The 25,795-nt window shown below is 39.5% G+C and overlaps 1 protein-coding gene across 38 annotated transcripts in view; it reads left to right on the forward strand.

Annotated features, from left to right (window-relative positions):
• The window catches only part of ADGRL2 (adhesion G protein-coupled receptor L2), a 470,630-nt gene that overhangs the window by 329,005 nt on the left and 115,830 nt on the right, over positions 1-25,795 (forward strand). For 5 of the 38 annotated variants that reach the window (XM_065554092.1, XM_065554091.1, XM_065554100.1 and 2 more), the window contains one exon: positions 1,855-2,058. The exons of the other annotated variants lie outside the window; for them this stretch is intronic. The gene's annotated coding sequence lies outside the window, so the exon portion shown is untranslated. The remainder of the gene's footprint in view (positions 1-1,854; positions 2,059-25,795) is intronic. 38 annotated transcript variants of the gene reach the window in all.

Raw genomic sequence — 25,795 nt, forward strand, 5'->3', positions numbered from 1 at the left:
CAAATGCTTTTTTATAATTTGGTAACTGACATATTCTGTTGAAAATTTTACTACACATAATTGTAGCAAACTCTTTCATGTGTATTAAATAGCTCTCTCTGCTGTGCAAACCGTGCATTGTAGGTTTGGTACTTGTGTATAATATACTCTTCTATTCAGGGACTTTTTGAAAGTCAGATTTTGTTTTAAATTAAAAAAATGCATGGCCAACACATGCCCTGCAAGAAAAGAAGGCAGTTGCAGCTGGTCCAGAGAGGGTCTGTTATGTACATAAAAGTTTCATGTCAGTATTTCAACACAACATTCTTTTGGGGTATCTATGTTATCACTGAATGAGAAACTGTTTCACATTGACAGGCGGATAGAATGTTGTGCTGAATGTGTAAATTGGAATTATCACATCTAGCATTTCCCTTTACCAGGTGCCAGTTTGCTGCTGCAGTTCTGCAATAATGTCGAAGTAGTGCCAGGAATAGTTTCACTTGCTAATTATCTTTTATCATCTCCAGTATTTAGTGCTTGGGCAAACAGCTTGTCCAGGTGTTTTCAGGAATGCCTAGTAGGACAGTGCAAGACTGCAGGTGCTCATGTGGCAGTAAGGACAATAAACAGAACACCAAAGGTATCTGCATCCATCTGTGTAATTCTTATTAAATTCAAGGTTTTTAAGTCCCTAATGTACTAAGGACAAGCCTGTCAGTACTCTTCACTTCCTATGTAACTTGTGAGTGTGAAAAAGTAAAGAAAACTACTTCAAAGTAATGCTTAAGGAAAAATGTATTTTTTTAGCAACCTGATTATTACATTTGTGTTCTTGAGAAAGGAAAATACTTACATATCAGTAAGAGCTTTACAAAGAATTTCATGTTAAAATAAATACAATTTGATAGTTTAGGGAAGTAGAGGAATCAGGGTTTCCTTTCCTCATTCTGTTTTTCAGATTCCTGTTTAAAGGGATTACATCATTTTAGTAATGCTTCTTTGATCTGTCATTTAAACAGAAATGTTTGTCTTACCAGCTCTTTGTGGGCTAGAGCTAGTCACTAACAGAATATAATGGAATTAATATTTTTACAGTTCTTTAAGAATTCATATTACAATTCTTTGCAAAATATGACTGAAAAACTGTGCGCTTTAAGCACAGAACATTAAAAGCTGCCTTTTTGTTCATAATCCAGTAATGCAGAGATCTGAGTTATCCTTCCCTGGGCCTATTAATTAATCAGTGCAGTCAAAGAAGCTAGAGGACTTTTCATGCCACTTGTTGTTTAACCACCACCCAGATTTCTCTGTTGCATTTACAGTATACATATTGGCTTTATTGTGGGTAGCTGCAACATCTGTTTCATAGTTTTTGCTTTCTTCAGCATTTCTCATAAGGGTTACACTTTTAATCACTCTCTCAAGATCCACAAGGAAGCTCTGTCAAAGCAGGTTGTCCAAAATTTATAAAGTCCTCCCTGAGCTTGTCTGTAGTCTATATGCAGCCAATGAGAACTTGAGAATTATTGTACCAGCTATATTTCTTTCAACTAGGCTGCCAGTTACTGCTTCGTAACATTAGCATTCAGGAGTCTTCATAAGAACACAGCTAAGGAGTAAAGGTATCTGCTCCTTTCGTTTGGACCATGAAGCTACATATAAAGTCATTGATAAGTTCAAGACATGAGTTTGGAGTCATAGTGGAGAAAATGAGTTGCGTGTTATATGAAGGGTACACTTTTATAAATAGTTTATAAAGGGTTAATAAATGATTAATATAATATAGATTGTTATAGAATTCAGTAGGTCTGCAGGTTGCTTATAATTATGGCTGCTAATCATCTATAATACCTTCTTCCCATGTGCTTATAGAATCATAGAAATGTAGGGCTGGAGAGGGACCATGAGAAGTTGAGAAATCCAGTCTCCTGTGCTGAGGTAGGACCAAGTAAACCTAGACCATCCCTGACAGGTGTTTGTCCAACCTATTCTTAAAAACTTCCAGTGATGGGGATTCCACAACCTCCCTTGGAAACCTATTCCAGAGCTTAACTGCCACCATTACGTACTATTCAGGTCTGTAACATGCTTATAACATCTATTAAACATTTATTAATGCTTTATAAATTTATTTATAAATGTACCATTAATATATATTAAAATGTGACTGAAAAATGTCTGTTTCAGTTAGATAGGTATGTTTTCAAAGGATCTCATTAGGATATTTCAAGGGTTAATTCTCCATGTGATTCTTTGAAAACACCCTACAGACTGAAGCAGACAGCTCGGTCCCTGGTTGTAGCTTCATTATATGTTTTGGACCATAAGTGAGAGGAGGGAGAATTAATAGCAAAGGATAACAAGACAGCAGCTTTTCTCTAAATGGCAGGAAGAACTGGATATCACAATATCCTCTACTTACATAAAAATAGTAGATGTCTAGGATAAAGAGTATAATACAAATTTGCAGGGCTAGCACTTAGCCCTAGTCTACACTGGGGGGGATCGATCTAAGTTATGCAACTTCAGCTACGTGAATAACGTAGCTGAAGTTGATATACTTAGATTGACTTACCGTGGTGTCTTCACCACGGTGAGTCGACTGCTGCTGCTCCTCTCTACTGCGCCTCTCGCGGCGCTGGAGTACAGGAGTTGACGGGAGAGTGCTCGGGGGTCGATTTATCGCATCTAGACTAGACGCGATGAATCGATCTCCGCTGGATCGATCACTGCCCACCGATCCAATGGGTAGTGTAGACATACCCTGAGACAATAAGAATGCTCTCTTGGGTAAGAAGTTCTCCATTGCAAGCTGGTTGATGTCTCTCTCACTTTGTCTTGACGTAAGCAAAATAGTAAAACTTAGGTGAGACTTAGCCAACACATGCTAATTAGCCTAACCTAAACAGTGTCTTTTTTCCTAGTGTAGAGACAGGTAAAATTTCTAGGTGATCAGTTTTCTACCATAGGCAGAAGCCTAGGTTAGAGCTCAACTAACTAAATTGAGCTACAAGGTGTTTCTCTGCATCTACACCAGGAAAAAGATAGTATTTAGGTCAGGATAATTAGCATGTGTAAATTAGGCCCAATATAAGCGTGATCACTTTTCCTTGTCAAGACAAAGTCTCTGAGTTTTGTGTGGAAGAGCCTGGAAGCCTTCACATTTTTCCAGGCAGACTAATTTGTATCGGGTAGCTTTCGGTTTGGGCATTGTTCAGACTTGTCTCCTCTAAAAGAGTGTAGCTTCAGGATAGCTTTCCCATAGCTCCACTAGAGAGAGAGGATTTTTTTTTTTTTTTTTGTGCTATCCTGTTGGTAGCTGGTGTGTTTTTTAGTCTAATCTGTGCTTAGCTGGTTTACAAACATACATTTTGTGAAGCAGATGTCAGAAGAAATTACTTAACAAGTGAATTCCCTTTTTTTAGATAGTTTCCTTTGGCATTTGAGGTTTGTTGCAGCATGAAACATACCAGGATCCCTTCCAGTGAGAGTAATGGTTTGAGGTATAGAAATCCCTAAGTCTTAAACCTGGCTCTTCTGTGGGCTCCCTCTATAATTTTGGGCAAATAACTTGACCATTCTGCCCATGTTTTACCCATCTGTAAAAAAGCAGAAAATATTCACCTAACTGTCCAAGATATTGTGAGGGTTAATTAATGTTTGTAAATTGTTCTGGACATGGAAGTGCTATTTATGATAGTATTATTAAGTCATTGGTCTTGCATATGTTTTTCAGGCTTTTGAGATACTTAATTTGCTTCCTTTCCTGGATATTTTTGGATGTTTTCTTAGTGGGAAACTTGCTGGGCACCAGTTTGCTCATCAGGTTTCTACACATCGGTATTCATAAGGTTAAGCTATTGCATGTGTAGGGTTTAGGCACTGGATGTATGTCATGTGTAGCCGTTCTTTTTTTATTGTGAAAATTATTTCTAGCTCTTCATATATTAACGCATAGTTCTCTTTAGAAACTCATGCAACAGAGGCTAGAGAAACAGTCTTAGCAGGCAAAAGTAGTATACTTATACTGCTAAGCCTTAAGAGTAGCAGAAATGTTGAGACAAATGTTTTAACCTCCTTCACCCCAATTTAAAGTGTAATGTGTAACAGCCTGTGCTGTTAGTGGCTGGTTGGCTTCAAAGAATTAACATTCTGGTTTTGATCTAAGGATTTAAATTTGGATCGCTTTCTATTACCCCTCTTCTGTTTGTGTTTGTTTGTCTAAATTGTTTGCAATACATATTTCTGTGAATTTATACCTATCTAAAATAAAATGCCATATTTGTGATAATTGGAACCATCTCCCTACAGTCAGTTTAAAGAGTTCCATGATCTTAAGCCATATTGATTTTCGGTCTTGGAGAATGTAATATGTAGTTCTGAGAACAATTAACTGTTTAAGGGAAAATATTTTAGTTTAAATTAGCTATTGATAATGTAAATTCAAACCTGAATTTGCACTCTTAGATCCATCAGTCTAGCTAAATATTGACGGTTGCAGCTTATATCAGTTGAGTGGCAGACAGCACCACCAATCATTTTGCTTCAAGGATTTTGGTACTACAAGACTTAATTTTCCTTCATGTCTCTTGTTTGAGTATTCACTGAGAGCCAGATTTTTAAAAGGTATTTAGATGCCTAAAGATGCAGATAGGCACCTAGTGGAATTTTCAACCATGCCTAGATGCCAACTCCCGCTGGTGAGAGTTAGGAATTTAGGCACTTTTGAAAAGCCCAGTAGACACTTATCTGCATCTTTAGGTGCCTAAAAACCTTTAAAAATCTGGCCTGAAAGACAGTCAGAGTAGGATTTTTCAGTTCCTGTTCCTACCTGAAGTCTATCAAACCAATGGAAATGGTTAAATGTGACCTAGATAATAAAGCACTGGACTGGGACTCAGAAGACCTTTTTTCTATTTCTGGCTCTGCTGCTAACCCGATGGGTGACCTTGGGCAAGTCACTTCCTCTCCCTTTGCCTCAGTTTCCCCATCTGTAGAATGGGGATAATGATACTGCCCTCCTTTGTAAAGCTCTTTGAGATCTACTTATAAAAATACACTGTATAAGACGTAGGTATAATTTATTATTAAAGGCCAAGAAGTGTATCATATCAATGAATTTTCTACAGGCCTCCAAAGCACCCACTGACGTGGCAGCAGAGGTCAGTTCCTCAGGCAATTCTTAGGCCAGGCATAACAGGATTTTCAGAGAATAAGGGTACAATGCTTGCAGGCCAGGGAAGGCCTCAGAGCTCTTCGCTCTGCCTTTCCCTGTAATAGGTCCAACAAAGGTGCCCCAGATCAGGCAGAAATAGATAGTGGAGAGCTGATCTTTTCATTCCCCAGTAGCCAGAGAAAGAAGTCAGATCAACCAATTCTATCCACTCTGATTTTTTGTAGTTGCTATTTCATAAGTCTTATTGAGAGACAGATGGTTACAACTGCAGTACAAACTCAACTGGGATTGATCATGCAGGAACAAACCTGTGAGTGAAGACAATTACAACAGCGAGTTTAACTATTCCTCTGCCAATTTTTATGCCTGTTGTACTAGCAGTACATTGAAAACTTAGGGGGGAAAAACAATTTTTAGCAAGAAGAACACCAGACTATTTTTGCAAAAATACATAACCCAAGCCAGATTGAATAAAGAGATTATTTATTTATCTGTATTATAGTAGTGCCTAGGCGCTCTAGTCATGGACCAGGACGCCATTGTGCTAGGCTCTGTATAAGCACAGAACAAAACAAACACACACAAAAAAGTCTGATCATTTGTTCTCCATGTCCATGGAAGATAGGCCAAAAGTAATTGGCTTAATCTGCAACCAGGAAGATTGAGATTGGATATTAGAAAAAACTGCCTAACTATAAGAATAGTTAAGCACTGGGATAGGTGGCTTCTCAAGGAGATTCTGGCCAAATGGGGTCAGAAAGTAGGGTTTCCAGAGCACTATCCATTTAGGCCAACATAATGGCAACTAGAAGAAGGATTTTAAAGGACAAGGAATGGAGCTCAGAGGCTTCAACATTTGCTAAATGTTACCCCAGTGGTACATGAGATACTGTAGTATTTCCAGTACTAAGTTCAGGAGGGAAATGGCAACTTGGCACATGCTGACTACTTTCTCTAAATCACTGATTCATAGAAATGCAGGGCTGCAGGGGACCTCAAGAGGACATCTAGTTCAGCCCCCTGTACTAAAGAAGGGCCAAGTATGCCTAGACCATCCTCGACAGATGTTCTAACCTGTTCTTAAAACTTCCAATAACAGGGATTCTTGGGACTGTTCCTTCCTTTCTCTTTTCTGTTTTTTTCCGAGATCTCACCTAGTACAAGGAGATTGTGTTGTCTAGTTTCTTCCTTTTGCTTAACAGTGACTAAGGCTATCTCTAATACTTCATGGAAGTCATGTGAGACCCGAAATTCATTCCCAGAATGTCTAAAGACTTAGCTTTTGTGATAAACTACTCCTCTTCCGGGAGGAAGCCAGGAGCCAAATATTCTAAAGGAGATAACAGTTGTATTCTGAAATATACACAGCAAAAGAGGTCCTGTACCCTGTGAAGATTTGCTTGTTCCACTCAATATGTGGTCACTTGCTGGATTGGCAGAAGAAGGGTGGTCTTGTGATTAATTGAGGTACCTGTTTGGGACTTTCCAAACTCATGAAATGTTGGTTCAGTTTCTGACTCTGCTACAGACTTCCATTTGACCTTGGGCAACTCAGTGTCTCTTTGCGTCAGTTTCCTACACTTCCTTTCTTATACTTTTTCTTCCTTGTCTATTTAAATTGTAAGCTCTTTTGGTTAATGACTGTTTTTTGCTATGTGTATAGTAGAGTTGAGATATGATCTCTTCCAGGGTCCTTAGGCATTTTTGTAACAAATAATATTAAAAATAGAGAGAAAGTCCTCTTTGAAAGAGAGATGCAAAGCTGCAGTCTGCATTTCTTTCTCAGAAACTATCAGCCTAACAAAGTTTTACCTTCTGTAAATATGTCTTTAAACTTTTAAATTCTGAGAAAAATAGTCTACCATCTCAGGTGTTCTTATTCTAAAGAACCGCTCTACAGATCCGATTAGTCCATATAGATTGATAAACATTCCTACTTACTTGGTGCTTCTGCTGCAACTCAGGGCAGGTGTACTCTGAAAAGGCTTCAGTGGCACAGGTGCATCACTGTAGCACTTCAGCAAAGATGCTGCAATGCCGATGGGAGAAGTTCATGAGAGGCGGTAGTTCTGTCAATGGGAGAAGCCCTTCTGTCGACAGAGCACTGTCTACACAGAGGATTAGGTTGGTATAACTGCACTGCTCGGTGGTGTGGATTTTTCACACACCCGAGCTATGTAGTTATACGGATGTAAGTTTATAGTGTAAACCTGACCTCACAAAAAAACGAAATTTAAATTTTTAAAATACTAGAAAACAGATAGTAAGTATCCCAGTTAATTTTTGTAAGATAGACTTAAGGATTTTTGGCTTGTGGCTGTATTGTGAACATGGCTGCTGTTAGCAGTAGCTTTTTGTTTTCTCCTGAATGATGTTTATGTTTGGCATTTACAAATTAAAACAAACATTTTATTTGCTTTTAAAATTGTAAACACAGAACACTTTTTAATTGTATAATAGAAACAGCCTAATTAGCACTGTGCACATGCTAGTAATGTATTTGGTTATAATTTATCTATTGTGTGTATTGCATTTGATCATAATTGCTAATACGTAAAAGGCCAAAAATTGATAACATGTACATCATTAAATCCAGCCCTGTGACTCTCTCAGTAAATGTTGGATCCTTACGTCAACAGTCTTGGGAGAGACTTAAACATGGTGGACTGTCTTCCCGTACTCTTATAGATTTCCCCCCCCCCCCTTAGGTTGCCCACTAGGTGCTGCTTTATATTTCTGACTTGTCCACCCCAAAAATATTTTGAGATGTTATTCATAGTTAATCTCCTTTTTTTTTTTTTTAAGCAGTGTTTTCTTCTCTGGGTAATTTCCAAACTTCCTTAAGTATCAAGGCATTCAAGTTAATGGCATTGAAGTGGCCAACCAAGATAAGGAAGCATTCTTTAATAGAAGTACAGAAATTCTCATAGCCCTTCTTTACTTTGACCAATTGGATAGTGCCATTCCTTTCTAATTGAAACAGCCTTCCATTTTTTCTTTATGAAATTTAGCTACACAGGTTCACATTAGTGTATCTGAAGTGGGTGAAGGATGAGAGGGTTACATTTTTAACCTAGAAACTTGCTTTTTGTGTTGTCTCAGCTCTAGCAACTTACACGCCAGCTGGATTTTGTGGATCTGAGTCATATGAATAAAATTTCTAGGCAAGAAACTTAACCTGCATTCTGCAAGCATATTGATACAATATGAAAAAAAAATGTCTTATAACTATTTTCACTTAGCAGAGTTGAAGAACATGTCAGCACCACCTCCTGTTATGAGTGTAAATATTTAGGATTTGGCATGTTTCATCATTATTTATACTTAGTCCCTGCCCCTGACTCTTACTCTCTCTGTCTTCCTCTACATGTTGCCCAATGCTGCACACTGTCAGCACTGAATAAATAAAAGTAATAGAAGTTCTGCCTTCAAATCCTAGTGTGGGGCTCCTGCTTAAATTAATAAGGAACCAAATGTATAGATCTGAGCACAGAATTTGGCCCCGTGGCAGTATTTTACGGTAGGGTCTATACTGTGGCAGGACATTCTGAAATGCCTATTCTCCTATATTTTAGACTGTAAGACATACAACATGATCAAAGAGTTTTTCTATGTAAGAGTTTATGAGGGTAATTGTTCTTCTCTCCTCTAGCGGTAATTACCTCTCTCATTCAGACTGTTTGAGCAATTAGTAAGAAAAGAGACTAGATGGAACAAAGATAGATATCAATAAAAGTCATAAATAACCAAAAGCACAGTAGCAGTATAAAACACAGTTACTGAAATGTAGCATATTTTTGAATCGCAGAATCAAGTTTTTTTTTTTTTTAATATTGCCATTTTTATTTTGACATAATGGTATACGTGTTCCCAACATTTCAGTGAAGGAGACAGTCTCTGAAACAAAACACACCATTTATACAGGCTGTGGAAAACTGAGCTCTCAAATTATTCTGACTTCAGCAGTATGAATTACACATATAAGCAGTCTTTCACATAAGATTACCACTTCCCCATCCCACACTCACACCTGCATTTTCAAAAAGTCATGCCTTTTGAAGATAGGCTTGTACACCGACCCCAATAGTAACGTGATAAAACATGATTGATTTTCTGTGATGATATTTTTGTGAGAAATATCCATAGTTGTTGCTTCACCTGAAATTTTAATAATCATAATTTATAATATTATACAACACTTTTCATCTGAGGATATCAAAGCTCTTCACACACTATTAACAGATCCTCCCAACACCTTGTGGTATAAGAAACTAGCTACTTCTATCCCCATTTACAGATAAGGAAACTGAGGCAAAGATATTATGTGACTGTCTCAAGGTCATAGGTTGGCTCAGAGACCAACAAGTATAGAACCCAGGATTTTTACTCCCCCTTTTCCCCCTGGAAAATGAAAGATTTTTATGACTCTTGTGAGGGGCTGAGCCAGACTCTCCCATCTGCTCCAACACGGACCCAGGGTCTGAATCACTTCCCCAAAGCTGCAAGTTTACCTGAAAACAGCTCACAGAAGTGTGCTTGTCTTTAGCACTCAGATGCTCAAATCCCAATGGGGTCTAAACCCAGATAAATCCGTTTTACCCTGCATAAAGCTTATGCAGGGCAAACTCATAAATTGTTCGCCCTCTATAACACTGATAGAGAGATATGCACAGTTGTTTGCTCCCCCAGGTATTAATACATACTCTGAGTAAATTACTAAATAAAAAGTGATTTTATTAAATACAGACAGTAGGATTTAAGTGGTTCCAAGTAGTAGCAGACAGAACAAAGTAAGTCACCAAGCACAATAAAATAAAATGCGCAAATCTATGCCTAATCAAACTGAATACAGATAATCTCACCCTCAAAGATGCTTCAGTAAGTTTTTTCTCAGACTGGATACCTTCCAGGCCTGGGCACAATTCTTTCCCCTGGTACAGCTCTTGTTCCAGCTTAGGTGATAGCTAGGGGATTCTTCATGATGGCTTCTCTCTCTCCTTTGTTCTCTTCCACCCTTTTATATATCTTTTGCATAAGGCAGGAACCCTTTGTCCCTCTGGGTTTCCACCCCCCCCCCCCCCACTGGAAAAGCACCAGGTTAAAGATGGATTCCAGTTCAGGTGACATGATCACATGTCACTGCAAGACTTCATTACTCACTTGCCAGCACACACATATACAGGACGACTCACAGGTAAACACAGCCATCTGCAGACAATGGGAGTCATCAAGATTCCAAACCATCATTAATGGCCCACACTTTACATAATTACAATAGTCCCTCAGAGTTATATTTTATATTTCTAGTTTTAGATACAAGAGTGGTACATTTATACAAATTGGATGATCACACTCAGTAGATTATAAGCTTTGTAATGATACCTTACAAGAGACCTTTTGCATGAAGCATATCCCAGTTACGTTATATTCACTTTTTACCATATTTTTCTAAAACTATCCCAGTTACATTATATTCACTTGTTATCATGGTTTTATTAAACCATATAGACTGCACAACGTCACAACTCTATTCAAGAAAAGAATAGGATAGAACCTAGGTTGGCTCAGAGTTTATAGTAAGACCTCTGCTAATAAATTTGGGGTGATCACTAGTTTTTATAGGTACAGTTAATTTCCGTGGAGAAAAACTGGCACCAAGTTTCTTCTGCTGTTCTACGGTTCCCAGTAGCATTTTATCCCATCTTGATCACTTTTATTATAACCCCACAAAACAGCTGGCAGAACGTGTAGATTAAAGTGATGCTTTTATAAGAACGATAAAGTGTCAGACTAGTTTTACCCTGACATTTTGGGCAGCCAGGTTTTAATTACTGACTAAAGTTGTTAATTCAGTTTGATAAAAGCAGTATCTAAATGATAGATGTAGATGTCAAAATGCCACAGAGGGTTCTATATCTTTGATTAAAGGTGTTACTACAGTGTTAAACCCAGATTACGAGAGCATCTTAAATTCTATTGATTCTGTCAGCCTGCTTCTTAATGTGCCATTAAAACTCAATGTTAAAAAAAAAAAAGGAGGGGGGGGGCTAAAAATGACATTGAACTCCCCACCAGAGCTGCTGATTTCTCTGCTAGTTTCCAAGAGACTGTCCTTATGTCTATCAGTCAAGAAAGTACTCTGTGAATCAGTCAGATTTGGCTGTCTTGCTTTAAATTTCATTTTGTTATACATGCTTTACCCATCTTGGGACATTGTATCAGAACATGTGCTTGGGGGATGCAGCTATCAAGCATTATTCCAGAAAAACAGAACCCAAGCTACATCATATCAGAAACACTGTCCAGAAAATCAGATACTGCTTTCTTTCTGGGTTAGCCTGCCTTTCTCTTAGATGTGCCACAAACAGCGCTTGGAACAGGATGTACAGTGCTTGGCACATTTTGACTAGTTACAAATTCATGAATATACGCTGCTTTTGTTTAATGCTTGTTTGTTATGACCCTGGGCAAACTACTATTCCCTTCCCCTCTCTGTCATGTTGGTGCTCTGCTTCCCTCAGTAAAAGAAGGAGTAATTCTAGCATGCAGATGACATGATCTCAAGTTAGAATATTTTTTTATCTCATTAATATCCTGTTTTGGAAGTGGAGAGGGGGTGAGGGAGAGAAGTCATTAAACAGTGCTACAATATGACATTGGGACCAATCCTGTGCTGGTTTGATTATACAAGATGACCTCATCTTTTCTGTAGCTTTTTAGGATTTCAAAAGTATGTTACAATTGGAGAAATAAAAGTTAAAAAGTACAGTTGGTGGGTAAATGCAGGTGTCAGCTCCTTGAAAGTACTGGAAGTACAACGCAGTACCTACCATACTCAGCAGAAATCTGTGCTTTTTAAGGCTTAGGCCTGGTCTACACTATGACTTTAATTCGGATTTAGCAGTGTTAAATCAAATTAACCCTGCACCCGTCCACACAACAGAGCCATTTATTTTGAAATAAAGGGCTCTTAAAATCGATTTCTGTATTCCACCCCCACGAGTGGAGTAGCGCCAAAATCGATATTGTCATTTCGAATTAGGTTTAGTGTGGCTGCAATTCGATGGTATTGGCCTCCGGGAGCTGTCCCACAGTGCACCATTGTGACCGCTCTGGACAGCAATCTGAACTCGGATGCACTGGCCAGGTAGACAGGAAAAGCCCCGCGAACATTTGAATTTCATTTCCTGTTTGCCCAGCGTGGAGAGCACAGGTGACCACAGATAGCTCAGCTCATCAGCACAGGTAACCATGCAAGCCGATAATCGAAAAAGAGCACCAGCATGGACCATACGAGAGGTACTGGTCTGATCGCTATATGGGGAGAGGATTCAGTGCTAGTAGAACTTCGTTCGAAAAGATGAAATGCCAAAACTTTTGAAAAAATCTCCAAGGGCATGATGGAGAGAGGCCACGATAGGGACTCAGATCAGTGCCGCGCGAAAGTCAAGGAGCTCAGACAAGCATATCAGAAAACAAAGGAGGCAAACGGTCACTCTGGGTCAGAGCTGCGGACATGCCGCTTCTACGCCGAGCTGCATGCAGTTCTAGGGGGGGCTGCCACCACTACCCCACCTCTGACCGTGGATTCCAAGGCGGGGATAATCTCATCAGCTACACCTCAGCATTCTGCGGACGGGGAAGAGGAGGAGGAGGAGGAGGACGAGCTTGCGGAGAGCACCCAGCACTCCGTTCTCCCCAGCAGCCAGGATCTTTTTCTCAGCCTGACTGAAGTACCCTCCCAACCCTCCCAAGCCAGTATCCAAGACCAAGACCCCATGGAAGGGACCTCAGGTGAGTTTACCTTTTAAAATATAAAACTCGTTTTAAAAGCAAGCGTTTTTTAATGATTACTTTGCCCTGAGGACTTGGGATGCATTCGCGGCCAGTACAGCTACTGGAAAAGTCTGTTAACGTGTCTGGGGATGGAGCGGAAATCCTCCAGGGACATCTCCATGAAGCTCTCGTGGAGGTACTCCAAAAACCTTGCCACAAGGTTTCTGGGCAGTGCAGCCGTATTCCGTCCTCCATGGTAGGACACTTGACCACGCCATGCTTGCAGCAAGTAATCTGGTATCATTGCATGACAAAGCCTGGCAGCGTATGGTCCCGGTGTTTGCTGGCATTCGAGCAACATCCGTTCTTTATCTCGCTGTGTAACCTCAGGAGAGTGATATCGCTCATGGTAACCTGGTTGAAATACGGGAATTTAATTAAGGGGACAGAGATGGCCGTTCCTATTGGGCTGTTTGTCTGTGGCTGAAAAGAAATCCTTCCCTGCAGTTAGCTAAGCGCGGGGGAGGGGGAATTGGCCCTGAGCTTTTCGCGTTTGGCTAGCAGGGATCTCCCCTGTTACCAGCCACGCGGTGGGGGGAGGGGTACAGCGATCATCCCAGATAATTCATGGCAGGAGGGGAGGAGGCCGGAGGGGAGGAGGCAGGGCAGGTTTGGTTTCTGCAGGGATCTTCCCTGATACCAGCCACTCGGTGGGGGGAGGGATAAAGCGATCACCTCAGAGAATTGGGGGGGGAGGTTAGTTTGTTTTCTGCTGCTGAAGGTTAACAGGAAAAATGCAGCAGTCAACGGGCTTTGCTTGGTATGTGGGAAAGGAGGGCGCAGAAGCCGAAAGACAATGGCTTACCATGGCCGCATACAAGCTGAATTCTGTTGCCCGGACCTGCGTCTGTGATCTCTTAACACCAAAGCCACAGGCATTCAATATTAAGATGGAAAATGCGACCTTGTACTGAAATCACATGTGCTATGTAATGTGAATAGTGTTGTACACTATGAAAGAGCATAAGCATTGTTCTGTAAAATGTATCATTTTAAAAACTTCTCTCCTTTTTTTCAACCCTTCCTCCAGCAGCTGCAAATTTTTCAAGCCTCCCTCCTCCGTCCCGAAGGCTATCTCAGTTAAGGCGGCGGAGAAAGAGGACGCGAGATGAGATGTTCACGGAAATAATGGAATGCACCCGCAATGAAAGACCTCATTTGGATGAGTGGAAGGACATGGTATCTAAATTTAGGAAAGTGATGAGAGGTGGCAGGCTGCAACGCTGGGGCTGCTGCGTGATCAAACGGACATGCTCCGGCGTCTGGTGGAGCTTCAGGAACAGCAGTAGGATAACAGACTGCCGCTGCAGCCGCTGTATAACCTCCCTCCCCCGTCACCATGTTCCATATCCTCACCCAGACGTGTAAGAATGCGGGGGTGGGGGGAGGGGAGGCTCCGTGCACCCTCCCACTCCACCCCAGTGGACAGCCCAACCAAAAGGCTGTCATTATATTGAATTTTTTCAGTGGCCTTTTACTTTCCTCCTATCCTCCCCCCAAACCTCACCCAGGTTACCTTGTCGGTTCTCTCCCTATGTTTATAATCAATTAATAAAGAATACATGATTTTTAAATGATAGTGACTTTATTTCCTTTGAAAGCAAGCTGGGGGAAGGGAGAGGGTGAGTTCCTTACAGAGAATGAGTCAATAAAGGGGGCGGGTTTTCATGAAGGAGAAACAAACAGATATTTCACACTGTAGCCTGGCCAGTCATGAAACTGGTTTTCAAAGCTTCTCTGATGCACAGCGCTTCCTGGTGTGCTCTTCTAATCGCCCTGGTGTCTGGCTGCGCGTAATCAGCAGCCAGGCAATTTGCCTCAGCCTCCCACCCCGCCATAAAGGTCTCCCCCTTACTTTCACAGAGATTGTGGAGCACACAGCAAGCAGAAATAACAATGGGGATATTGGTTTGGCTGAGGTCTGAGCGAGTCAGTAACGATCGCCAGCGACCTTTTAAACAGCCAAATGCACATTCTACCACCATTCTGCACTTGCTCAGCCTGTAGTTGAACAGCTCCTGACTCTTGTCCAGGCTGCCTGTGTATGGCTTCATGAGCCATAGCATTAAGGGGTAGGCTGGGTTCCCAAGAATAACTATTGGCATTTCAACATCCCCAACGGTTATTTTCTGGTCCGGAAAGTAAGTCCCTTGCTGCAGCCGTTTAAACAGATTAGTGTTCCTGAAGACGCGAGCGTGATGAACCCTTCCCGGCCAGCCCACGTTGATGTTGGTGAAACGTCCCTTGTGATCCACAAGTGCTTGCAGCACCATTGAAAAGTACCCCTTGCGGTTTATGTACTGGGTACCCTGGTGCTCCGGTGCCAAGATAGGGATATGGGTTCCATCTATCACCCCACCACAGTTAGGGAATCCCATTGCAGCAAAGCCATCCACTATGACCTGCACATTTCCCAGAGTCACTATCTGTCGTAGCAGCACCTCAGTGATTGCTTTGGCTACTTGCATGACAGCAGCCCCCACAGTAGATTTGCCCACTCCAAATTGATTCCTGACTGCCCGGTAGCTGTCTGGCATTGCAAGCTTCCACAGGGCTATCGCCACTCGCTTCTCAACTGTGAGGGCTGCTCTCATCTTGGTATTCTGGCACTTCAGGGCAGGGGAAAGCAAGTCACAAAGTTCCAAGAAAGTGCCCTTACGCATGCGAAAGTTTTGCAGCCACTGGGAATCGTCCTACACCTGCAACACTATGCGGTCCCACCAGTATGTGCTTGTTTCCCGGGCCCAGAATCAGCGTTCCACGGCTATAACCTGTCCCATTAATAGCATGATCTCCAAAGCACCGGGTCCCGCGGTTTGATAGAATTCCATGTTCATATCCTCATCACTCTCGCCGCCGCGCTGCCATAGCCTACTCCTCGCCGCCTGGTTTTGCAGGATGTGGTTCAGCATAAACTGCATGATAACGCGCAAGGTGTTTACAGTGTTCATGACTGCTGTCTTAAGCTGAGCGGGCTCCATGCTTGCTGTGGTATGGTGTCTGCACTGTTCACCCAGGAAAAAGGCGCGAAACGGTTGTTTGCCGTTGCTTCCCTGGAGGGGGGGGAGGATATACCCAGAACCACCCGCGACAATGTTTTTGACCCCATCAGGCATTGGTATCTCAACCCAGAATTCCAATGGGTGGAGGAGACTGCGAGAACTATGTGATAACTATGGGATAGCTACCCACAGTGCAGTGCTCCAGAAATCGACGCTAGCCCTGGTACCTGGACGCACACCACCAAATTAATGTGCTTAGTGTGGCCGCATACATTCAAGTTTATACAATCTGTTTCCAAAATTCGAATTACATCAATTCGGATTAATCCCGTAATGTGGACATACCCATAGTTCTGGAGTCTTAAAATTCCACCTGCCCTACATGAAGCAAGTATTTTTTTTTTTTTTATTTAACAGAAGCCAAATGTTGTTCAATAGAATTCACTCCACAGGGAAGATGGTATTTTAACACTCCCGGTCTGTACCTAGAAGAGCAAGTTTTAAAAACCAGCATGTGTCTGATTTTTTTCATTATGTTTCTTAATGGAAATGCAGCAACAGCATGTGTTGTGTGACTGTACCTCAGATACTGTTCTGCAAAATTTATACCTGAAAATATACAATTTAAATAGGGGAAAGGATTTTTTTTTTCTTTTAAGTAGCTTCTGGGAAACCGGGAATAGTTTGAAAATAATCATGAATTAGAATGAATTATGTCACATAGCTGTGGAGGCCATTTAGTATTTAAAAAACACAGCAGGGGGCCTTTTTAAAAGACATAATTAAAAAAAAAAAAAGGAAGAAGATGCAGACTGTTACGGATGTTAAGTTCCAAGCTTTCAGAAAAATCTAAGTTCTTCTGAAATCTGTCTTACTATTGTCATCTATTAGCATGTGTAATATTTCTCTTTAGTCAGTGTATGCACTTTAGTAGATGGGGAAATGTCAGTAGGTCATGACTGTGTTGGTCAATCTTCATAGTCTTTTGGTGAAATATTATTTAATTACTTTTAGATAAAAAGATTCTTTTGAGAGAACATTTGAATAAAAATCATGATACTTACTGCTATGAAATAACTTATCTTAAACAAGAAAAAGACCTTGCCTCTTTAGTTGATTTACATATACGTATAAATAATAAAGCTGTCTCAAAAGACTAAGGGTCAGTACTTCTCTTATGCAAACTATCAAGTTGTATGTCATATGTTTTAAATCAGCTCTAGACTTTTTAGTCACTGGACATCACCGATTTAAAACAACTCTTCGTAGCTGCACTTGGGGATACATTTATAAGCATTAGCTTCAGTTGTAATTTCAGTTGTTTTGAATAGTTAGTGACCATTTTTGGGAGGGTGGGAGGAGGACTACCAGAGTCATCCTTGCACTTAAATAGTGAGGACAAATGCCTGGTTTTTGAAAGGTAGAGGGTAGAAAAAAATAAGTGGGGCAATTTCAGTGCTATAAATATTTCTGAAAAATTTAAAATGCAAACCTGGAATCGAAAATGTATCTGAGACTTTCATTTTTGCTTTATTTTAATGTTTATCTGCAATTGTTATATTCGGTTCTCTAAATTCCAATGACATATTTACTGGTGTAGATATGGGTCAGTAATTCTGTGACACTAGCTATTGGCATCTGTAAACTGGATATTGTCTTATACAGTTTATAGCTTCATTCCCTGTACCATTACATAAATAAAGCATTCAGTATGTGCATCAGTGCTATCAAGCATGAATACCCTGGTGGACTGGGAATTAAATGCCAAGTGAGGGTCAGAAGCAACAAAGGCTGAATAACACTCAGCAAATGTATACATATTAGGTAAGGAACACTGCTCCTGATGCAGAAGAAATTGAATAAGCACCTTGCAACGTCTAGATGGAGCATAAAGACTTCTTTTGTTTGCCTGAACTGTCATCATTGACCTATGTAGAATATTCCATTATTGAATGAGTTGGACAATGGTTTATTAAAGGTAAAAGGAAATCTTTTGGGGATTCAGATTCCTGTGTTGTTAAATCTTTAGGCCTATTTATTATATTGGCTAAATACCATGCATAGGGAACATAAAGAAAAGTACAGTAACTATCAAATTTATAAGTCTTAGATAACATTGACTGATACGTTCTCTTAGCAATGTAAAAAAGGGTTTGATGCCTTTGATACTTTTTCCTAGATTCTTTTTAAAAATACCTTTATAAATAGCTGTGAGTATTTATGCATGCAACGGAGTAGTAATTTTGTAGTAGGAATTGCTGTAGTTTCAGTTTTTTAGAGCATTCCTCTTTTATGTTGATGCAAATACAAAGTTAAAATTCTGAGTTTTCAAAACTGAAATGTGTATGTAATTGACGCTTCAAGGCAAACCAACAGTGTCACACTTTTTGGCTCACTGACATGATATTAGTGCCCAACCTGCTTTTTTTTTTTTTACTTAAGTAATTTGAATGGCTTTTTCTAAGAATTTCAGTTATGTTCTCTTGTTTAATCTAAATGTAAAGAAATGCCTAGCAAAAGTTCCCAAAAGCTGAGCAAAGTTCTTTTTTTTTTTTTCTTATGTTCTTATGTTTTAATTATACCTATAAAGGGACATATTTTGGTAAATACTGAAATTGGTTATTCCTGGATCACTATAGTTTGGATGTTTCAGAATACTATCGCATATGTACTGAAAATATAATTAAGGTTTAGCAGGAAACATTGTGCATGCCTTCAAACAAGTGCTCATAAGCTTTATCATTTTTTTCTTTGGTGGCCTGAAGTATGAATAATGAGCTTTTTCTCCCCTCTGTGATATAGGTCATTTTCTGTTACTATTAGAGATTCTTTTATGAACAACTAAAATGAAAAGGCAATTTTTTATTGAGAAGTCTTTGTTAAAACACAAGAGCAAAATTAAATAGGTGACTTCTTGGAAAGCTGAACCAAGGGATAATTATTCCTTTGGATGAATAATAGCCAGGAATAGTTGAAGTACTGATAATTGTCCTTGCTCCCTTAAAACATTGTTCTTGGGTCTTATATATGGAAATTAGGATGGCCATAATTCTAATTCAGGGGTGTGTGTGTGTGTGTGGGGGGGAATCCTGCAGTTTAGAAGGAAAAAGTATTATGAATGAATTTTCCTAGTCAGTGAAGTCAATGGACTTTCAGTGGACTTTGGATCCCAACTTCGCAGAATCATATGGGAGTAGACCCAGTTGGCTTCTATGAGACTACTCATGCAAAAAGTTAAGTGCATGGTTAAGTGTTTCCAGGATTTTTTGGTGGGGTGGGGTGGTAAATGTGTAACTATACCTCCTTTTTAGGTAGGTTGGCTATCTGATTTTGAGTTACTTACCATATATCCTCGTTCATTATCCCGTTCATTTATAAGCCGACCCCAAGATGGTTAGGTAAAAATAGCAAAAACTGTATGACCCGTTTATAAGCCGAACCTATATTTCCAGGGTTGGCAATTTTGGCTCCCGGCCTGTTAGGGCAAGCCACTGGTGGGACAGGATGTTTTGTTTACCTGGAGTGTCTGCAGGCATAGAGTCTCTCAGCTCCCTGTGATGGCGGTTCGCCGTTCCCAGCCAATTGAAGCTGCGGGATCCCGCAGCTCCCATTGGCTGGGAATGGTGAACCGCTGCCACAGGGAGCTGAGGGGCTCCATGCCTGCAGACACTCTAGGTAAACAAAAGGACAATGTATTAGATATTCAATTCAATGATTCCATAGAGCTTAAAATCATCAAATTTTGGTGTAGACCTGTTTATAAGCTGACCCCCGCTCTTTGATGAGTTATTTTTTAACCAAAAATATTCGGCTTATGTATATACGGTAAATACATTTGGAGTGAAAAACCAGGTGAAATAAATCTGGTGGTGTTTTTTCCAGGTGAGATATCTTTAGGCCAGATTTACTTCAGTGGAGCTATACCAAATGACAGTAGTCAAGGATCTCGCCCCCATCTTTAAATTTTGTTTCTATGATTCTATATAAAAGTTTATTTAAGGATCAGGAAAAAAATACATATCTAACTCTGAGTTGACAATCATTTTCAGTGTACAGCCTAAAATGTTCTATTTAATTTTTATTAAAAATATATTTATTTTTAATTTCATTTCTAATTTTTAAACACTATTTATATACATGATGGCAACAGGAGCTCATGTGTGGCCATTCATAAAGCTCTTTATTTGCAAGCTGGCTAACAGGCAGCATTGAAAATGTTGAGCTACTGAGTTTCTGATTACTCAGGCCTGCTTTGCATTGAAGAATTAGATAGACCTTTCTACGTTGTTCAGGGGTGTGAAAAATGTACATCCCTGAGCACCGTAGTTAGGTAGATCTAACCTCCAGTGCAGATGTGGATAGGTCAACAGAAGAATTCTTACCCTCTCAGAAAGATGGATTAACTACAGTGATGGAAACCCCCTTCTATCACAGTAGGAAGCATCTACACTGTGGTGCTACAATGGCATAGTTGAAGTGCCATAGCTTTGCCACCATAGTGTCAGTGTAGACAAGCCCACACTGGTATAGTGTTAAGTGTTATCTCCAAAGGATCAAGGTAGGATTGAGTCTGTTCACTTGAGAAAGTTATTGTTAATTAGGTTTAATGCTGATTTTTAAAATTGGATTTTGAGGTTTAAAACAGGTTGTGTATGTAGGAATTTTTAAGAAAAAGTTTAATCCTAAAAACAAAACCCCACTCTTAAGTCATTTGGTCCTCTCACTGCTGACCTGTGGCCCTGCTCAAGTGGAAGAATACAGCCTGCTCCACATCCTTCACTTTTACCTATTCCTTAATGTTTCCATTGAGAGGCAGGGCAATTTCATTTCCTCTGTTCATTTCCTCTGAGCATCCCCAGATAAATTAGATACCCAGAGCAGTTTAGTTTATGCCCAATTAGTGGTTTGTTAGGAATTTTACAGAAAAAGAGCGAACAATAAAAATAAATCTGTGCGTCTTATAGGAAACATCACTAGAGTGGAAGTAAATATAAAGTTGCAGAATAATGCCATATTATCTTTTCTCTGTCCTTATGAAAGGCCTCTCTGTTCCTTACATATCTGGGGGAGGTAGTACAGAGAAAAAAACACGAGAGTGCATCTGCAGGAAATTCCCTTCTTCAATTACAGGGGAGTCCCAATACTTCACAGGTTTGGACTCAAGTGTTCTTTAAAGTACAATTCAACTCTGAAAAGTGATTGTAAAATGGTATTGTGGGTTCTACTCATGTATTTCAATAGCTTCTATGTTAAATTTGCCCAGTTTTCAGTTAGATTTTTTTTTTAACTGCCAGATCAGCAGACCCAATCTAGGATTAAAAGGAATGGTGCCATTTTTGCCATCTGTCTGTCACCCACCCACCCACCCACCAACACCATTTATTTATGAATGGATCCTCAGAACTACACAATGTGACCCTAAATATTTTACCAGATTATGCAATCTACTTCAAATACTTCAATTTGTTTTCCATCCATAATTGTTAATTTGTAAACTGATAATTACGTTTTTGTCACATAATGGCTTTTTAAAAAGTTCTAATGAAAAGTTGATTGTACCACCATAATGAATATGCTCAATTTGTGCTTGTACAGCACTATTTCTGCTTAGACATTCTGTAATTTCTACTTCATTATCCAAACAAGATTTCAACGTCTTTTGCAAGCATATCTTCATGATTAATTGGTCTATTAACCATAAGGTACATCATGCAAGAGGGTAATCTAGCAGTGATGTTTTGGAATGTATGCGATGTCATCCTGGGGCCTAAATAGATGCTCCAAAGAGTCACCAGTCTACTGTAGACTTAGCTATCCTGTCTATAAACGGTAAGCAGGGTATGGTAATGCATCATTATAAATTGCATGTAAATGCTTTAATTGCTAGAAAATAAAGTGTTAAAGTTAAAGAAAATAAATTGGTGTCTTAAAGTTACTAAAGAATTTATGCTATAGATCTGAATTACATAGAACACTGTTTCTAACAATTGAGGAAATAATATACTTTAAAAGCTCAATTTAAGTTTTATATTTTTAGTTTTCCACCAATTTTCTGTGTCTTACATTTGACAAACTTTGGTCTAACTTCCGCCTTTGATTACTGAATTCATTTATCAGTTGTATGCGTGTAATTGAGGGCAAAATTTATCTCATTGTTTTTGTCCCCTTTCTCCCTCGGTCTTTTAGTTGTAATTGGAATTAACATGGTTGCTTTTGTTTAACAATAGTAACAACTAATGCCTGGTCATGCCAAAATGACTTTCTTTGTGAATCACTGATTGATATTGGTACCTCTCTGGGAATAGTGTTTATTAGTTAACTGTAGCTGCAGAATATGCACAAAGGTGTCTGGGGTTTTTATTTTTTTAAGCGCAAAATAGAAATAGTATCCTTTGACATTTCTTTAACTCTGGCAGTAGCAGTGGTGGTTACCACCATCCTTCTCCTCCACCAGATTAATTAAAATCAAGGTGATTTAACTTGCTGATTTTAATCATGATTTAAATCAACAAGCAGAAAACCTTAGTTTAAGGTAATTGATTTTAATGGTGTTTTGCATGTGTACTTTTTAGTTATTTTCCTAAAAAAGGTTGGTTCTCATTAGTTGGTAATCATTAAATCATCTTGATTTGCAGCTAAATATAGCCTTTTCTCTAGACTTGTTGCTTCTTTCTTCTAACCAGGAGAATACATGATTCCATACCGTTTATTTAAGAAATTGTATAGCTTAGTTTAAATTTATTCAGATTATTATTGTTTACATTTTTATTTTATAAAATGGTGAATGATACATTTCTTGTTTAGTAGATAATGATTAGTTTTTTTACTTGTGATTTGCATCAGGCTCTGTTTGGATAGACATTCAAATTCAGTTAAAATGCATGAAAACAGTATTTTATTTATCTATTTTTAATTAAATAAAGCTATCTTAAATGTGCTAAAACATAAGAAAAGTATCAAAAATTTTATCATAATGTTTTGCATTTAAGACTGATTTATTGGACAAATGAAGTATTGTCTGTAGTTAATGAATTTAACTGATTATTTCTGGTTACTATGTCTTTCAAGATTTTAGAAATAGTAAATCTTATCCTCTCACACTGAGTTTTTATTCACGAATTGGTAGAGGAAGACAAGGTTTCCTGCTTTTGCAATTCCCAAAGTTCCTTAATTTTGAATGAGCTAGTTGTTGAACTGAACTAGTTGAGTACAGCGAAATGAAGAATATATTCCCTCTACTGCTGCAGAAGAGGCTACTGCTGTGAAAGGCTGGTATTGCGTTCACCAGGCTGTGGTTTTAGGTGCTTAGCCAGTGACTTCCACCTGTGCAGTGTTTTGACTTTCTTTACAACTTGGCAGACAATATGTACTACTTAATATTATTTTTTGTATTTAGTTTAAATGGTTTTAGTAGATTATAAGACGTTTAGGCCTTAACATCGGTTGTCAATTTCAAATTTAATTTTAAATAGATTCATTTAAAAAAACCTATATTGAATTTAAATTAAAAAATCTGATTTTATCCACACTGCGCTTTCTACTCCCAAAAGAGATAGTTGTAATCTAGAGACACTCCCTATGAGCTTATTAAATATTTTTTAAAACATTTATAAGAGAGAGTGTGCCTGGTTTCTGAGTGTAAAAAGTTGAGAGAGGGAAGGTGGGTGAGGTAATATCTTTTATTGGACCAACTTCAGTCGGTGAGAGACAGACCAGTTTTTGAGCCACACAGAGCTCTTGTGTCTCTGGCCCACAGACGTTGGTCCACCTTATCTCGCTAGTATCCTGGCACTGACACTTCTACACCAACACTGGATCCAGGGGTGAAAGTAACTTAAAGGACTTACCGGTACGCCAGAGTCCTAAGTGGGGGTGTGGCCTCAACTGGAAGAGGCGTGGCCTCAACCGGAAGAGGCAGGGCCTTTCAATATTAAAAGGCCCGGGGGTTCCGGCCGTGGCTGGGAGCCCCAGGGCCTTTAAATCACCCCGGAGCTACCAGCTGCAGAGGTAGCTGAGAGCTCAGGGGCGAATGAAAGGGCCAGGGGCTCCGGCCACCGCGGAGCTCCGGGCCATTTAAATCACCGCAGGAGCCCTGCCTTCGCCACCCTGGGGCGGCAGGGCTCTGGCGGTGATTTAAAGGGCCCGGTGCTCCTGCCGCTGCGGGGAGCCCCAGGCCCTTTAAAGTGCCGCCCGAGCCCAGCTGCCGGAGCCCCAGTGGTGATTTAAAGGGCCAGAGGCTCCTCACAGCGGCCAGATCTCCGTGCCCTTTAAATCACTGCTTGGGAAGCCGGTCCAGTCCGGTACGCCGTATTGGGTCTTGCCGGTACGCCGTACCAGACCGTACCAGCTTACTTTCACCTCTGACTGGATCTGAAAAGTTTGACAGTTTCACTTTCAGAGAGGGATTTATTATTTCAATTTTTAAGGGTTGAAATGTCTTTATGTTGCAAATCTCAAAGAGAAGACCTGATTCACAACTTCTGTGCACAAAAAACTCCAGTTGAGTTCACTCCCATTGATTATATTGAGAGGGTTTGAAGGCCTTTAAAACTAATTCCTCAAGGAGAATGAAATTCTCAAATTCTGCATAATCTGGGCAACTGGGCGTTATGTTCGGCATAGAAGTTGAAGGATTCAAAATACATGCACACATGACAGCATGCTGCTCAGTAGATAAAGAGATGCCAGAAGGTACCATTATGATCATTTTTTTCGACATAGGTCATGGAATTTAACCAAATGATTCCTTTATCAAGCCTGTAACTTTTGGTTGAGCTAGAGCATCTCTTTTAGAAAGATATCTAGTCTTGATTTAAAAACCTCGAGTGACAAGAATCTACCATGTCCCCAAGTGTGTTTTTCCAATAGCTAATTTCCTTTACTGTTTAGCAATAAGAGGCAAATTTTTTAATGTAATTTAGTCTGTTTCATCTTTTGCATCTTTTTATACCTTTGTCTGCCTTTGTTACTCTCCAATGCTACTCTGAACTGCCCTACTTATGCATCTGAGTATCACATTTGCTCTGTTAGCCACCACGTTACACTGCAAGCTCATGTTCAATTGCTTATCCACCAGGATGCTCAAATCCTTTTGAGTCACTGCTTCCAAAATACATTCCCCCTTCCTGTAAGTGTGATTTGTGTTGTTTGTTCCTCTATATATGGCCTTGCAGTTAACTGTATTAAATATGTGTTTTTCAAGTGAACCCACCTTCCCAAGTGTTCCAGATCACCCTGTAAAACTTTTTTTTATTTGCACTCCACCAATATTTGTGTCATCTGCAAACTTTACCAGCAATTATTTTATTTTTTCTTTCACATAATTGATAAAGATATCCAAAAGCATTGAGGCAAGAATCCTGTGGAACTTTAGTGGAAACATCCCAACTGGGTGATCCGCCATTTGCACTTTTTTTTAGATCTGTTAGTTAGCCAGTTTTTAATCCATCTGTTATGTGCTACCTTGATTTTGCATATTGTTAAATTTAAAATTGAATGTCTCATTTTAAGTCAAATGCCATACAGAAGTCTAAGTTAAGTTCATGTACACTTTTATATGTATATACATAAACCCTTAAGATGTAACAAACAACTGTAAAATACACAATCACATGTAAAATATGACAAATGTACTCATGTATTTAGTGGGAAAATAGTGTAGTTTATATTGGAAAATCTTTAAAGAAGCAAATGGCATAAGGACATATTTTCAGTGTATTACAGAAAATATTTGACCTGTACAACTACACATTTAAATAGAACTTATTTATTGCAAACAATACTTAAGGCTAATTGGTAA

Source organism: Chrysemys picta, chromosome 8 (genome assembly GCF_011386835.1).
Source record: "Chrysemys picta bellii isolate R12L10 chromosome 8, ASM1138683v2, whole genome shotgun sequence".
NCBI classification, from domain to species: domain Eukaryota; kingdom Metazoa; phylum Chordata; order Testudines; family Emydidae; genus Chrysemys; species Chrysemys picta.